General features: G+C 32.7%; 1 long non-coding RNA gene across 1 annotated transcript; it reads left to right on the forward strand.

Annotated features, from left to right (window-relative positions):
- The first annotated feature begins 1,487 nt into the window (after nt 1-1,487).
- LOC133819585 (uncharacterized) lies at nt 1,488-2,873 on the forward strand. The gene is made up of 2 exons (XR_009886399.1): nt 1,488-1,612; nt 1,940-2,873. It is a non-coding gene; the product is annotated as an uncharacterized LOC133819585 (long non-coding RNA).
- Nucleotides 2,874-15,424: the final 12,551 nt, after the last annotated feature.

Genomic DNA, 15,424 nt, shown 5'->3' on the forward strand with positions numbered 1-15,424 from the left:
TGGTGATGAGATATATGAAAGAGTCATCTGATTATTCAGACACACACAAAGAAGTACAACAAAAATGAATAATTAATAAGAAAACAAAAGGGTGAAAGAGATGAGATATGGTTTGTGTGTGGTGAGCAGAAAAAGGAGTTTTCATGAGAAGGGTTTAATTTTATTTTATTTTTTTAGGTCAGAAGAGTCTCAGAACTGAGAAGTGAGCAGGGAATGGACAGTGAAGGAGGTCAACTAGCTATACTGCCCTCTTTCACTCGCTTACTCACTCACTACTGTACATTATATACATATATATATATGTGTATATATGTATGCTGTGCTGTGCTGTGTTGTGTGCTGTCTCAGCCGCACATCTCATAAATATTCTTCTTAGTCCTTTCTGCCTTCTGCACACACTCTCACATGTAGTCCTCAATCTCATTTGCCCTATAATAGTTTATCTTTTTTATTATTACTTTTCATTATATATATATATATATCATATATGATCATTACCCAAAAAAATTACTTTAAAAATGGGAATTGAACAATGTGAAAATTATTATTATTACTAAAGTGCATGTATATATAGCCATACATATATATATATAGATATATTAAAGGACTTATTGTTCCAAGTTGAAGACATAAAAAATTATATTAAGGGCAATAACGCAGGCCAAGAGATGATCAAGAGATTCTCATTAGGTTTGACTACATATGTCTTTGGGAGACTGTGAAGGTAATGCCTCCAAGAACCGCACGCCCATTAAACCAAACAAAACAAAAACAAACTCACATATAGTTGTTTTGATGCAAATTTTTGTTGTGATTTAATATTAAGGTTTTTATAATATATACACTTTTCTAGATTCTTTGTTCCCAAACTCCGGCCTTCTATACGCCTTGAAGTGCTACTCAATTCAAACACATTTATTTATATATATAAATATATATGTATATGATGACACTATAGATTATATATAAATATTAATACAAAACAATTATAGTATTAATTTCTTATGTTTGTGTCTATATGGTTATAAAACTTGTACATGTATAATTTACGTGTGTACCTTAGCTGGTTGGCTAGCTAGCTTCGATCGGCCACAATATATATGTATATATATATATACTTCACTTCACTTTAAAGTAATCTTCGACTGTATAAACCCTAATATAAAACGATTATTATTTATTACATTTTCTTAATAAAATTATAAATAAAGATGTGGAGGAACGAAAGAAAGTCTTACGTGGTCGATTATATATCTTGCTACTGCCACACCAACGGCCCTGATACTGCCACGTGTAGGACACATAGGCAGAGACAGATATGTATGTAAAGTAATATAATAGTTTTAGGGTCGGGGCAGTGAGTGACGTCATCGGGTCCGTTTACATTCTTTCTGGGCCTTGGAGCTGTCCCTGTCAGGTCCATCAGGGCAGCCCAGTGGCTGCCCCCAAAGCCCCCTAACTCCATATATATACCTCGCCGCTCACACCACTTTTTTCCACCATTTCTTAACCTTTCCTCTTTCTCTCTCTAAACCAACTAACTGTAACATATCAATGGAGGAGCGAGAAAAGTTTTGGAGGATGAGAGAAGCACACAGTACCCTTCTCCAAGGTATATACATACACATATATACATTTTATCACCACATATTATGATGATGATGATATTTTCAACATTTCATGGCAAAAATCTTTACCGTACAACACTCATATATATATATATATATATAATAGGCAACTGTATTACACATATCTTAGTCTCAAACTTTTACTTTTACTACTTTTGAAGTAATTTCTTTTTCTAGTCACAATTTTTTTGGATGTATTGTACTTATTCTTCTTTCCTTTCAGCTCATAATTCTCTGAGAAGCATTTGGTATAGTACTAATAATTATTTGGCTTCTAATATTCCAATAATTATAATCTCTACTTTATGCAGATCAAGGTACTATGATGATGATGATCACCATACACATGATGACAGATCATGATCATCAAATCCCATCTGGGAACAGCCGATTTCGATTTGGAAGTAAGATTAATAATATTAATTCCATTTCGATTACACCTTAATCTTAATCGGGTGCTATCCTACATGAGCTTATTTCTCTGTCATTTTATTTTTGTTTCTTTCTTCGTTTTGAATCTTCTTGACCTTGTAAGACCTTTTCTTGACCTTGTAAGACCCCATCTCATGTTTCTTTTCTTTCTTTACTCTTTTATTATTCGTTCTATATTAATATCTATTGATATAGAGTCGTATAATATCTTCTCCCGATTTCCGGCCAACTCATCTTCTCCTTCCTTGTCTATCCCTCCTGAGCTTTTCCTAAATATAAGCATGAAAAGACTGTTTTCCAAAGCTTCATCATCTTCCTTTCATCATCTTCCTTTGTGCAAGAGGCTTCAACAAACAGTGAAGAACTTAATTAAAAGTTCAACTTAGGTTTATCTTTATTTTATTTATTTAATTCTTCTTGTAGCTATATATGTAGCTAGGGATTTTCCAACATAAATATGTAATTTAATGAATATATATATATAAAGTTGTATGCCATATAGTTGGTGGTCCCTTGAGCTAGTAAAATTGTAGTACTATTGACATAAATATATATATATATATAAAATATTGTTTTTAGTGGGAGAAAAAATAAAAGTGAACTTATAAATAAATATTTATTAATTAGTTTGAATTGTATTATTGTTGTTATTATTATTATTATTGTGGATCAGAATAAATATTGCAGTAGTAGCATATGAGAGGAGGGGGGCAACAACATTATTATTCATCATATATCAGTTTGGATTGTTTTATTATATGTTGTTGTTCTGAGTGAGAAATTTTTAATAAACAGAGAATAATTATAAGCTCTCTCTCAGATCTCGTGACTGCACTTCTGTACTCATGTACCAATATATATATATATATATTCACTGTATTATTGGAGAGCCAAGACAAATAGAGATAATGATTTTCTCTTTCTCTATCTCTCTCCTTTGTTTCTTGCAATGGAGACTTTTTTGTACTCAGAAAAGGTTTTCAAGGAAAAAGCTGATTTGCCCTTAATGCCTCAAACCTTTTTTTATTTATTTTTTATATTTTTTTATCATATATTTTGTCTCATTATTTATTTGGATTCTGTATTTTGACAAATTATTTTTTAGATTTTATGTTTTCTAAAATAGTTCAAATAGAACCTTAAACCCGATTTTGGTCAAAAAAATTTCAACTGAAATCACAAATAATTCACCAAACTAACAATTCAGAACAAAAATAAAATCATTCTGCTTAAAAAAATGTGATGTTATATTCAATTTTTTATTCATCAAAATTGAGTTTAGGGGTCCATTTGAACTATTTTACAAAATATAAAGTCAAAAATAAATTTTTTAAAACATAAAATTCAAACTGATAATAAAAAAACACCGAGTTAAAAAATGTATAAATATTTTTTATTTTTTTATTTTTAAGGCTTATAAGCTGCTATGAGCAGAACTAGAGAGAGAGCTTTTAAATATATAAATGTATATATAAATATTTATATATAAAAGACATGTAAATACTCCCAACCATATTCTACTCCATTTAAAATACCACACCAAAATATCTTTTTTTTTTTTTATTTTATCTTTAATTTTTACATTACAAAATCCATTCATTTCTTTATATTTTATCTCTATATTATTTAAATATTATATTTTGAAATATCTTTATTAATTAAAATAATAAAAAAAAGAAATAAAGAATAAAAAAAATTATTTTAGAAAAAGAAAGAATGAAAATAACTAAAATAATAATAAAATTTTTTTGAAGAAAAGATAAACTTTAGCTATATATGAAGTTGGAAATATGGTAGCTAAAATAAAAAAGTGATTTAGCTTATCTAAAGGAGTGTATTTTTGATGATTTTAAGCTAAAATTTATAGTTTTAGTTCTCGCAAACTATTGTGAGTGCTAGCAAACTTAAAAGTAAAAACATTACTGATCAAATTATTCATTGTGGACTGTGGAGGCATAAATTTTAAACTGCATATTAGATCAAATATTTATGACATGCAATGTGTTAATTCAATTGTGTACCATATATATTTATATAAAAATAATATATGTGTGTATAGTTGGAGGATGGTTATTAATAAGCAAACTTTAGTAGTTATATAAATATATATTTATGATTAATAAAGAAAAAAAAACATCAAAATAATATTATATCAAGGGTGAATTTCCCAACTAATTAAAGACAATAATTATAGCTCAAAAGAGAGAAAGTAATGAAAATATATAAAATAAAAGAAATCTCTTTGGTATAAAATGGCTATAGCACATCACATGGGGTTTGAAATCAAAGAACATAATTTAAGATACTTAGACAGCTACCTGAAAACGCGGTCAAGTTCTTATGCAAATGAAAAAGAAAGAGAGAAAGTGACCTCTTTCTTTAATTTAAACATATAATATGATATGATTTTTGACAATTATATATATATATATAGATATATGATGATGATATTCCAAATGAATATTGGTGCTTTTATTTTCTTTCTTCTTTCCATTTTTCAACACTGCATATTATTGATCAAGATTCCAAAAAATATCATCTCTACGTACTTTTGAGAGCAGCTCCATCCATCAATAGATTATATATAATGACTAAAGAACTTTTCTGGTTTAGTTCACGTACTTAATAGTAGACACAACATAAAATATATACTCTTCAAGTAAAAAAATCAATAAAAAAAATATATCTCTCTTAATTTCAATATGTCATAATTAAATATATCTCAATTTGTCTGATAAAAATAAAGAACAAACAAATCCACAATAAAATAAAATAATAATACAGATTTAACATAAAAACTCTTTGGAAAAAAAATTAGGAAGTAAGAATATGACATTCACTATGTCAAAAATTAAATCATACAATAATAATTTGATTTCTCTATTACCAACACAAAGTTCTAATTTTCTCAATATTTTATTCTTTTGCAAAATATTGATCGCACCCTGAATTTCTAATAAGACCGGACTGATTCAAATTTGAGTCACAATTAAACATAATTATTTGTACTATATATAATTAGCCTCTTACTTGTAGCCAACCATATACAAGTAAGAACTTTAGGTTTGAAGGTCTCTAAATAACGACCTAGCTATATACACTAACTAGAAAACAATATATCAAGATATTCTCTACAAAACAGCTATATAGCAACAATATATATATATATATATATATTAGAGTTGAGCATTGGTCGGTTTTGTCATTTTTTTTCCTATTCTAAAATCCAGAATTTAGTTATTGTTTTGGATTGGTGCAATCCAAAAATCGACCGACCTACTTATAACATCAAAAAACCGACTGAGTTTAAACCGAGCTTTGGTCGGTTATCCAACCAAAACGAATTTGATTTTTTTAAAATAATTTTTTAGAAAATTTAAGTTTTAAAAAATAACTAAAAAAATGTGGATTGTTGGAATCCATTTTTGAGTTTTTTTTTTAATATGAAAATGATTAATTTAATTTGTTAACTTGAAGATTCAAAACATAAACACATAGTTACAATGTTACATCTACAAATTTGAAACATAGTTAAAAGTCCATAACCATAACCTCAAATCACTACACATTATCAAAAGTCCAATGTCTATTGTCCAATCCAAGACAACACACAGTTAAAACCAAAAGTCTACAACCACAAATCACAACACATAGTTAAAGTTTAAAGTCCAAAGTCCAATACAATACATGGTTAAAACTAAAAGTCTACAACTACATATCACAAACACATAGTTAAAGTTTAAACTTAAAGTCCAAAGTCCATAGTCCATTACAACACAAATTAAACCTAAGTCTTACTCCACTACAAACACAAATCAAGTTCAAAATAGTAGAGTGAAAACAAAGTCTAAATTTTGGAATCCAAAATTCAGCATTCATTTCATAGCTGTATCAAGCAACCATGACCACGTGCTTCTAAGGCAAAAGAAAGAATAAAATTATAATGTATGACCTATGCTAAATAATACTTTTAAGAGAAATAAAGCTACTAAACTACAATCTTAGTATTCAACTAGTTACATTGAGATTTCAGTTGTTTTTATTCGTCCCACTCCCGCTCTCAAACTCATAAGATTCTCAATAACATAGGTAATACACAAGCCATCAATTGACAAAACTTCAATTAATACAAATAAGTTATATAACATATAAAAAAAGAATTTCAATTAGCATAAGCTATCAAGTAAATAAATAACTTGCAAAGCTTATTCATATGCATCTAAACCGTCAATCTCATCCATGTATTGTCGAAGCACAACAGACTCTTCAGACTCACAAGTATACCAATTTTTAAAACAAATCAAAGCCTCCATCATCCTCGGGAATAAGGAACTCCTAAATGAATCTATGATTCTTCAACCAGTAGAAAAAGCTGATTCATATGCTACTGTAAACATCTAAACAACCAATACATCTTTTTCCATACGTACAACTATTGGATACTTGAATCCATTATGTTTCCACCATTGTAGAATATCAAAAGCAGGATATGATCACTCAATTAGTATTCAAGGTCATCTTCTTCAATATCATCACTAAGTTGTAGCTGCCCTTGGAGAAATGATTATGTAGTGGAATTGATAACAAGTTGAGATGGTTGAGACTGAGATTGATATGGTTATATCCTTGAGATGACTGAGATTGTTGTTGTTGTTTAAAAAAAGTAAACAGCTGTGCCAACGTATTTGTCACAAACTTTGTCATTTTTTCAGTTTCACTTGAAGTGTACACAAATTTGAAACCACGATTCACAATCTTTAATTTATACATTGGATCAAGGATATTGGCAATACATCTCAACATATTCAGCTTCTCAATCCTTCCCCAATACTTACCATACTTTCGTTTCATACTAACTGTCATAGCTCCTAATAAAGTATAAGGATTAAAAACCATAGTAGTAGTTAAATCAACTTGAACCTTCAAAATATATGGTAGGAATAGATTGTATGTGACATATAATGACCCACCAAATCGATTAGTAAGATCATAGAATATCCTCAAAAAGTCAACAAACACAGCTGTTTTTTCCTAGTCTAGGTCGGTTGATGGGTCATCCATTCTTTCTTCATCAAAATACTTTGTGTAGTTCACATCTCTTCCAAATTCTCAAAAACCTTCTTGAATTTTATAGCAGATTCCAACATCACGTAGGTGGAGTTCCATCTAGTAACCACATCCAAGCATAACAAGGCTTTTGATTCAATGTTTGTATCCTTGTAACTTTCTTTTAATCTTTTTCAGTCTAGCTGGAGATGACCACACATATCTCACTGCATTTTGAATACTTGAAATTGCATCACTCAACTCTTTCAACCCATCAGTTACTATCAAATTCAAAGTACGAGTTGAACACCTCATATGAAACATTCCGTCATTCAATGCAATGGTATTGTCTTTGTCCAACAAGTGTCCCTTCAATTTTCTAAGAGCAACGTCATTTGAGGATGCATTATCAATTGTCACTACAAAAATTGAGGAGATACTCATCTCATTAAGACAATTTATTAACTCTTATGGCTAGGAACTTGGATAAATTTGCAAACGAAGATTATCAATTATCACAGTAAACTCCATTTTAATCAAACAAAAATGTCAATTTCAAAAATGGTAAAACTGAAAAATCACTCAAAGTATAAATATAAAACAATACCATATTTTTCATTTTGCAATAACAAAAATGAATAAAATCAAATAAATAAATAATGAGATACATAAACAAAAATTAAGATTTGATTCATACCACACACAATTGTGTGAAGATATGCAACATCTTGGGGATGAATGGAGGATTAAGTAGATGTCAAACACCGCCGACCAGACCTCCTTCCTTGTTGTTGCTGCCGTGGAGTTGTGGACAGAGATGCCAACTGCTGAGATGCCCAGGAGCCTTGATCGTGAGTTGAGAAAGACAGAGAGAAGAGTGAGAGATCTGGAAAGTGGAGAGGCCAAGAGAAAGAGCTGGCATAGTGGCCTCGCCGACCGTGAGGTTGAGGAGGGAGAGTGACTGAGCGAGATGGATAGAGGAAGAGAAGAAAAGAAAGGAGAGAGAAAGATGTGGATAAGGTTTTGTTTCGTCAGATCCGCGTGCATGAGTATGTGAGGGACTTTTCTTATTTTTTTATTTAATAAAAATAATATTAATATAATGTAAATGTATTATATATAATCAGATTTTATAAAAGAAGCATGTTTCGGTCGGTTTCAGATTGTACAGTTGGTTTGTGACTAATTTATAAACCAATCGACGTAAGGCCAGTTTGCATATAGGCGATTTAAGTGGTTTTCGGTTCCGTCAATTTCAATTTTTTCGGTGTTTGGTCAGTCGATTTGAGAGGTTTATTTAGTTTTCTAAATTTTTTGGTTAGCCCTAATACACTACTACAAAAAAAAAATGCTTTTTAGAACTCGCGGGGCGCAAGTCCTCTATTTGAGAGCCTTAAAAACTGAGGTATCGAGTCCTAAAAATTCTTATTTTTAATTTAAACAAATTAATTGATAGCCAAAGCTCTTGTCGGAGCTTCGACGTTAACGGCGGCGCCACCACCCCATGGTGGTGGTTCGGGAAAACGATCAATCTTTTAGTGGGTTTTGATGCCCAAAGCACAAGGAATGCACTGGTGGTGTTCGTTTAGGTTGGGGTGGCTTGAGGTGGTCGGAAAACACTCGGAAGAGTTTGGGAAAAATAGCACCACCGCGACTTCGAACGACTCCAGGCGGTGGAGGGCAGCGTGTGAGGGGCTGGGCTCGCGAGGGTTGAAGGTCGCCGACCTTCTGCGTCCATTGCGCCGGCGCATGTAGGGGGGGGGGGGGGTGGCCGGAGCGCCGCCGTCCATGGTTGAGTTGTGGAGTTCGTGAGAGTGAGAGAGAGAAATGGGGGAAGAGAGCAAGGAGAGAGAGAGAGAATGGGCGGTTGTGTTATTTTTCTTTGTGATTTAATACATAATAAAATTTTAGTTAAAAAAATTGGATGGAATTTGTAATATTTTAAAATTCACACTTTTAGGATACACATAAGTTTTAGAACTCACAATGGGTGTCCAAAAAAGATTTTTTAAGGACTCGCAATGAGTGTCCTAAAAAGTCCAGGAGGTGTTTATTAAAAAAAAAAACTCAAACTTTTAGAGTACACATAGTCCTAAAAAGAAATTCTTTAAACGAGTCCTAAAAAGTCTAGGAGTTGTTTTTAGGACTCGCATCTAGGTGAGTGTCCTAAAAATGTGTTTTTGTAGTAGTGACATCTATATATTCATAGGACAATTCTCCTATAGGGGCTTCACTTTAAGCCCTACCGGTGGGATTCTCAGTGTTCTCGACCCGTGAACAGTTTTCGTCGCAATTTTTTTTTTATAACCATGTATATTGTAGCTATTTAGAGCATCTTGCAAATTTTCAGAAAATTCTGAATAGTTTACAGTACCGAAAAACTAAGTTCAACACATGTTGTTGCACGAGTGACTAATTTTTTTTATGCGCGAGGAAAGCAACATGTTTGGACTTAGTTTTCGGTACTGTAAACTATTCAGAATTTTCTGAAAATTTGCAGGATGCTCTAAATAGCTATAATATACAAGGTCATAAAAAAAATCATGCAAAAAACTGTTCACGGGTCGAGAACATTGAAGAGCCCTACCGCTAAGGCTTAAAGTAAAGCCCCTATATGAGAATTGTCCAATATTTGTATATATATATAGAGAATGTCTACAACGCATCCCTTTTTTTTTGCAATATCGGTGCATCCTTTTTCTATTTCGGCACTTGAATAAATATAATTCTAAATTTTTTTATATGACGGTGTACATTGTAGGTATTTAGAATATCCTGCAAATTTTCAAGAAATTCTGAATAGTTTACGAAACTGAAAACAGACTTCAAATTGTCAAATTTTATACGCGTACACAAAAAAACAGGCACAGGTGCAATAGACAGTTTAGACCATGTTTAAGTACCATAATTTATTCAAAATTTCTTAAAAATTTGTAGGATGTTCTAGATAGCTATAATGTACACCATTATATAAAAAAATTAGGATTATAATTATTTGGTACCAAAATAGAAAAAATATATACTCATATTGAAAAAAAAAAAATTCGTTGTAGTCATTATATATATATATATATATATAGAGGGTATGTGCATTACTTAAATGAAAATTTAAAAGAACTACTAGTAGTTCTAGTTATATAGATATAATATATAAAAGATGGCATGGATTGGATATTTGGTAGTAATTATTGGGTCAGAGAGTGGCGACTTATACCACAAAAACAATGATGATGTTCACAAGCGGGCGTTGAAAAGCCAAATTCCTTTACTCATATCATATGTGATATGTCCACATTATTATTCTTCTTATTATTATCATTTCACTTCACCAAACACTTGGGCCCCTTCTCTCTCCCTTTCAACCTTTTTCTCCCTACTCTCTTATTCTTTTTACTTTATTAATTAATGTTTTCCTTTTATATATCATATAAAATTATTTTCTTCTATAGTGGGCTAATAATTGTTGTCGTATGTATAATTTAAATCACATTGATTGATAATTGAAGCTTTTAAAGGGTGTTTCCAATTATTTTCTAAAATGGTATTTGTGTATAAATATTCAATATTTTATAATTATTATAGTTAAATAGTGAATTTTTTTTACGACAAAAATACTCAATATTTAATATAAGTTAAAATTAAATAAGTAATTTTTTTTTATGGTAAAAATATCAAAAATTGTTAAAACATTACTTTTACTAGTACCTCTTCTGTTAGATCTGTTAAGTGTTAATTGATCAGATATATATAATTTCGTAATTTGGGTATTTTTGTTATCAAAATATGTATATTTTAAATTTTCATTAATTTAAAATATCTTTTTAATTCATTTTTCTAATTTAAAATGTTTTTTTTTTAAATATTATGAAATAAACTGATTGGAAAGTGACAAATGTTTGCTTAGTCAATATGTTTAACAATTCTAACAGAGAAGGTACTTAAAGAATCAATGTTTTAGCAACTTTAGATATTTTTTATGCAAAAAAAAAATACTAAATATTTATCTTTAACATATATTAAACATTGAGTATTTTTACCGTAAAAAAATATTTAACTGTAATATGGGAAACATTTTGTATATATGCCGCAATTTTTTTTTTAATTTCCTTTGTTTTACTTATAAGATGTTTTTGTTAATTGTTTTATCAAATGCTGTATGTTAAATTAACTAAAATTCTATATGGCTACTGATTTAAGCTTGATTGACAAAATTTGACTTCTGGTTATTATCATGTTAGTATATTTTATGACCAAATTCATGGACGAAAATCTAAAGAAAAAAAAAAAGATCTATTCAATAAAGTATTGTGTACTTATATGCTTAATAGTTTTGACTTCAAATCAACTCTAATTTAACACTCTTGGCTCTAACATATATAACACTTTTATTAAAGATAATCAAAGTTTACAATTCCTTAATTTGACCACTTTTCAAGGAAGAATATGTATGCAATGTATATTTAATATTTTGTATATTTCCAGCCTTAATGCTTGGAGTTTGACGTAAAGTTCTGCTCTGACTGTTTTTTTAGTGTTTTGATGTCCTATCAAAGAATATTTGATTTTAAAAAAACATCTTCTTTTTCTTTGTTTATTAATTTACTTTCAGTCAGTGACTTTTTTCCTAATTAATCAAGCCTCAATATTTACTTTTTCCTTTTAATTATTATTAAATCAATATATAATCTTTAAAAAAAAAGTGCCAAAAACAATATAAGCACAACAATATGTCAACTCTCGAAAATGTATAATCGACTAGTAGTTGTGGAAGGCTTTTAGCAAAATGGCTGGCAAGGATGGAGCAGAAGATTAATTTAGGAGTTATTTTAAAAAAAATATATTGTTAGGGGTTTGAATGATTTTATTTTTAAAAAAAAATTGGAATATTATTAAACTTTTTTTTTTAATTAATAGCCAAAAAAAGTTATGAGACGTTCAGTCCCTTGTTACCAACTGGTTGTGTTTGATGGCTCGATTATACAAATTCTAGTGCTTCTATAATATCACCATTGTCACTTAATCATTTTTCATTTTTCATTAAGTCCACAACTGTAATGCCCCGAATTCTCCGTTATGGTTTAATGGCGGGAATAGTAGGTCGGGAGTGCCATACTTGTTTAATTATGTCATTAATTGATAAAATGCATGTATATGTGGATTATATTATAATATGATGTGAAATGCATGCATGTGAGTCTATATTTCTAATTACAGGGGTGTGATGGTAACTTGGCCCGTTGGGGGTAAATTGTATATTTGTATACATGTTGGTGATATAGTTGAGACCGCATTATAATGTGGGTTTGTTCGAGCCATTTGGCATGAGACGATCTTTAAATATAAATTATCGGTTTGGTCATAATAGGCTTAAGCTCGGGGCTCGGGGTGAGTCTCGGGGTGATTTTGATGATTAGAGTGTTACCGGGAATTAAAGGGTAACGAGATGTGAATTAGAAACCCTTAAATGACCTAGGGGTATAATGGTCTTTTTACCCCTAGGATAGATATAAACTGAGTTCAGCAGTAAGTTGATGAGAAAAATAGAGCAAGTTCTTGAGCTTCCCGTACCTTCTCCTTCTTCCATTTTCTTTGTGATTTTTGGTGATCTTGTTGAGGATTCAAGCTTGGGAAATAGACCTTGGGAGTTTGGGAGAGTGTTCCACCATTGAAGAGCATCACAACCTGAGTTTGAGGTAAGTTTCTAGCCATTAGTTTACTGGTATACTCTGTTTTGGTGTTAGTTTTCAGCTTGTGTTTTTGTGGTGGATTGTTGGAATTGATGGAAGTTTTGGTTGGGGTTTATCTTGGGTTTTGCTAAGGGAGTGATATAGATCAAGTTTAGGGGTTGTATTGGAGGTTTGAGTGGTGTTTAAGCTTGGTTTGAAAGGTTGGTTCCAAGAGAAAACGCAAGGGAAGAAAAAACAGGGGTTTTGGCTGAACTGGAGGTTGGGCCGCGACCCTTGAAGGATGCTGAAGTTAGGCGCCTTTGTTTGAGGGGCGGGCCGCGACATGGCCAAGGAGGGCCGCGACCCTTAGTGGCTTTTTGGCCAGAAATGGATTTTTGGCTCGGGGATTCAAGCCTTAGGCCTCGGGGTCGATCCTACTACCCGGTTTAGTAGTGTTTGATGTCTCGGAGGCTAGGTTTTGGTTTGGGAACCCTTTGTTATTCATTTTATTGATGGAATCCCATAATTGGTTATGACCAGTTAACCGCTAAAGGACCAAAAGGTTGATCGTTCTCAAGGGTCGTTCTTTTATTCATTCTAGTTCGAACCAGAGGTAAGAAAATTGCACCCCAAATGTGACATGCGTGGTTGTTCATGAAGCATGTTGGTTGTATAAATGTGGACATGAATTGATTATCGAATATTTAGCAAATATTGCTCACTTGTGCATGGTACTGACTCATTAGTCAGATTTGGCAAATGTGCTAGTATCAACTGTGAAGCTGTGACTCATTAGTCAGGTTCGGCAGTGGTACTGGGCACTGGTCACTGGTCACATAGCGCTGACTCATTAGTTAGGACGGCCTTAGCGTGTTCAACGCAAGCCAATAAAGATTAGATCTAATCGATTTTCTGCATTGAATGACTCAAAGAGCATTAATGCCGGACCGACCTCAAGTTCGATGAATATTATAAGCGCTTGAAGGCTAGTGGCTTACCCAGCAGCCACTCTTCCATTTGAATTAGTGACTTTCTTGTCAGTCACTCAGTATGGTTTACCAGAACCTGTTGAAGGCTAGTGGCTTACCTAGCAGCCACTCTTCCATTTGAGATAGTGACTTGCTTGTCAGTCACTCAGTATGGTTTACCAGAACCTCAAGTGATATTCACTCATCTGTTTGAAAGCTATGAGCTCTGTGTGATTATAATGATAATCATTTGATGATGTTTACATATAGTGCTATGTTTTCTTGCTGGGCTTTGGCTCATGGGTGCTATGTGGTGTAGGTAAAGGGAAAGAAAAGCTCACCCAGCCTTGAGTGGAGAGCTTAGGTGGTGATGTGTACATATGCGGCCGCTTGACCACCACGGCCAAGGAGTTCTCAGAGGAACTAGGGGGTTTACCCTATTTTTACCGCTTAGGTCGGCGGGGTTTGAAATTTTGGGAACAGTAATGACCTTTTTGAGTTGTAAATGTTCTTGTGGGCCCATGAACATTTTTATGTATCAATAAAACATATCCTTTCCTTTTTATTGGTTTTCACCTTAACCTGTCAATAACACTTAGAACATGTTTTTAACCAAAGGACTCAGGCAATGGGTCAAATTTCCGGTTCACCGTAACTGTTCTGGGGTAACCAGGGCGTTACAACTGGGTATCAGAGCAATGCCAAGGTTAAGGTTCCTGTAGACTGGCTGGGCATGTACACACATCACTGAAGTCAAGCTCGACTCATGGTTTGGTAACTGTTTATGTAGTTATGTGCATAACTGCCTAAATGTGGTGCATAAGCTTTACCTGTGTGCATGAGACACTGTGTTGAACCTGTGCCCTTGAAATATTATGAATTGTTATGTGATACATGCTGAGTGCTGAGTGCCATAAACATGTATCTGCTTGTGAATATTAAATGACTGTGGAATATGATAATTGTCTGCTTGTTCTTGGACCGTGAGGCGGCAAGAGATTTAGTTATTACTACCTGACTGGCCGTATTGATCAATGTTTCAGCAAGGTATCAGATAAGGATGAATCCAGAGTAGACATATACTACAGCTGGCCAGAGTGATCAGGGCCAGAATAATAATAACAGCCAGGGTCAGGAAAATGACCAGTCTCAGATTCCACAGCCAGCTTCTGCAAACTGGCAGCAATTGTTTAATGACCTGCAGGCAACAGTGTTGAAACAAGGAGAGGAGCTTCGTCTCCTGAGACAGCAACAAGTGCTTGCAGTGGTTGGTGTATCAGAGGCACCTCCTGTGTCGATGCCAGTAGTTGGACAGCTGCCTGAGGTAGGAAATAAATGGAAACCTCTCTACGAAAGGTTCAAGAAGCAACAACCTCCTGTTTTTTAGGGCAGAGCAGATCCTGCCAAGGCGGAACAATGGATGAGCATGATTACCACTATCCTTGACTTTATGAGGGTAACTGGTAATGAGAGGGTGGCTTGCGCTACCTATATGTTTCGGGAGGATGCCCGGATTTGGTGGGAAGTGATTACCCAGACCAAGAATGTTAATGCCCTGAGCTGGGAGGAGTTTCAGACCTTGTTTAATGAAAAATATTACAATGATGCCATCAGGGAAGCTAAAGCTGAGGAATTTATTAGGGTACTTCAGGGAAGTTTATCAGTTTCTGAATATGCCTTAAAG

Source organism: Humulus lupulus, chromosome 2 (assembly GCF_963169125.1).
Source record: "Humulus lupulus chromosome 2, drHumLupu1.1, whole genome shotgun sequence".
Lineage (NCBI taxonomy): Eukaryota > Viridiplantae > Streptophyta > Magnoliopsida > Rosales > Cannabaceae > Humulus > Humulus lupulus.